Source organism: Arachis ipaensis, chromosome B05, assembly GCF_000816755.2.
Source record: "Arachis ipaensis cultivar K30076 chromosome B05, Araip1.1, whole genome shotgun sequence".
In the NCBI taxonomy this organism is placed as follows: Eukaryota; Viridiplantae; Streptophyta; class Magnoliopsida; order Fabales; family Fabaceae; genus Arachis; species Arachis ipaensis.
Genome location: NC_029789.2, coordinates 30,169,567 through 30,172,493, shown reverse-complemented (window position 1 = coordinate 30,172,493; position 2,927 = coordinate 30,169,567).

The following is a 2,927-nucleotide window of genomic DNA, read 5'->3' as shown; positions in this document are numbered from 1 at the left end:
TTTAATATAACAATATAAAAGTACTTTTTTGTTTATTTATTACATGAAAAATATTTTTTTAAAGAAAAAGATCTTTTAAAAAAAAATATAAATTACAGCTTCTCCAAAAAATTATTTTTTTTATTTTTCTAGTATTTTATTTTTACTACTAGAAATTTTTCAAACACACTAAAAAATAAAAAAATATCTTTTTTCATTGAAAAAAGATCTTTTTTTTATCAAAATAATGGCGCCCAAACAAGCACTAAAACGGCGTCGTTTCAATCCAACCGGCAGATTTTCGATTCGGTCCGGTTTTTAGAACCATGCAAATCACTCAAATCAAACATTCAAAAGTCAGAACAGTGCCACTAACCTTCAACAAGGGGGGAGAGTGACGACGAGCAGGACGGTTACAAGACGACGGCGAGCAGCTCGAACAAAGAAGCCACGGGAGGATGAATGGTGTGCCGAACTAGAAAAGACAATCGCGGAGGGAAGAGGGAAGCCGTGGAGGCGCCGATAACCACGGACGGTGGCAGGTAACCGTTGAAGAAGCTAGGGTTTTGGTTTTGGGTGCTTTGAACTTGGAAGAAGGGTTTTGGTTTTGGATTCCCTTTCTTTGCTGAAAGCCTGAAACGCACGAAGGAGGGGGGTTTGGGGGAAAGTGGGCGTGACTCACGCGTGTGCTCTAGTTTTTTTTTTTTTAATGCAAGCAAAATGGTGTGGTTTAGTAAGAACCGATAGGTTTTCGGTCTAGTCCAACCGGCCGATTCCCAGCTGGTTTAGCAGTTTTTGGGCGGTTCTCTGACTAGCGGTTTTACACATGGGATTGGATCGTTTTTATTGTCGGCTCCAGGTTTGACTGGCCAGTCCAATCCGGTTTTTAGAACCATGTATACCTTGAACCCTCGTCACTCTCGGTCTCAGTCTCACTCTCTAAGCAGTTCACTGCTACACTCACTCATCACAATGCCAACGCCAACACCAATACCAGCCTCCACCCCTTCACTCAGTCACTCCTTGCCATCGCCTTCGGTCGTTCCATCTAGTCCTCTATTCGTACTTCGACCTCTATTCGCCCCTGCTCACCACTTCTGTGGCACTTTACACACACAAATAATCAAAGTCCCTTGACGGCTGGCACCAATTATGGACGAAGAAGAGAAACCTCAGTCTCCTCCTCAACTTCTTCCCAACGATGACGAACTTTCTAAAAGAAACCACATCATTGCTAACCTCAAAGACTCTCTCTTATCTCAGCTCGCTGAATCCAACCCCTCCTTCTCCCTGAAACTCACCATGTTTCCTCCCTCATTCAGCAGTGTCTCAAGATGTTTCCTTCTTTCCACACCTCCATACACGCTCCTTATGCATTGGTAGCTCATTTTCCTTACTTTTTTCCAAATTTTCAATATTTTTTATTTTTCTTATTGAGTGTCTTATTTTCTTTAGAATTCAAATTATCATAATGAATATGTTGTTCTTCTTTTGATTTTAATTTTTTGCCCCCTTTTGTGCTTTTTTTTACATAATACATAGGGCAATATCAGAGCTAAGTAAGAATAAAGGGTCTACTGAAGAAGAAATTTCTAATTTCTTTGTAAAGGAGTATGAGGATTTGCCATGGACACATAAGAAGATTTTGGGTATTCAATTAGAGAAGCTTTTTCAGGATGAGGAGATTGTGTGTAATGAAGGTGGCAGATATGTTCTACAGGCTGATGTGATGGAATAGATGGTGATGGAAAGGGGAGACAAAAATGTAAGAGTACGAGGAAGAAGAGAAGAAAGAAGAAAAGTTAGCATAGCATGGATGGACGTGGAGAGCGAAAGCGAAAAAGAGTAAAAATCTGTGAAGAGGTTGAGAAGAGTGATAAGCCTAAAGAGGGAAGAGATGAGGCACAACATCAAGTTCATGATTTAGGTGATGTTAGGACTGATGAGCCAATTAGTGTGGTGAAATGGATGGAAGAGAAGGGGGAAGAAGAACTTGACTAGTCAGCTAAAAAGGTTGGAGAGCAGAATAAATCACAAGGGGTTGGAGTTGTAGAACAATATGTTGAAGCAGAGCCTCTAGTGTAGGAGTTACAAGATCAGGTATTATAGTGTTTCTATCATTTTTGACATCTGTTGTTGGTACTTGATAGTTATCATTCATGTGGTGGAGTTGTTAGTTGTTAGTGCCCTTTTATTAGAGCTCGTTTACTAGTTATATCCAAGAATTTGCTTGATTAGAGAATTTTAAGAAAACTTTTTATAAAATAAGTGTCATATATTTTCGTGCTACAATGTTGGGATTTGCTATGCTTTCATTTTATCTAGAAAAGTCAAATTATTTACTAATGTGTACTTGGAGTTAATTTGATGACATTTGAAGCTATACATGACAGTATTGGGGAACGAATGTGGGGAAATCGTCGGACAAAAACTTGATATGGGGAAATCGTTGGTAGGAATTTTCACAAAAATAATCTCGTCGAAGTATAGATCCAAACCGATAGACAACCCTCAATCAAAGTTTAATTTGTTTGTCACAAGTGCAAACCCAATAAAAACCGAGAGTATTTAAATCTCGGGTCGTCTCTCAAGGAATTGTAGGGAAGTGTGCATATTATTGGTTATGGGGTGTATATTTTTGGGGCTTTGGGTTTGATGAACAAGAAAATAAAACTAACAACTAAGAAAGGTCCTAGCAAGGATTGAGAATCTACTCTAAAATTCAACCAAGCATTTTATCAAATACTTGGAAGGCATAAAAGAAAAGCATAGTAAATTGGCAAGAAATATAAATTCTACAACTACCCAATACAAGAAAATAACAATAACAATTCAATTAAACATTAACAAACATAAAACATAAATTGCATTAATTGAAATTAAAAGCAACAAAGTGTCATAAACATAAAGGCAACAAAATAAAGGAAATGACAAGTAAAACTAGAAGA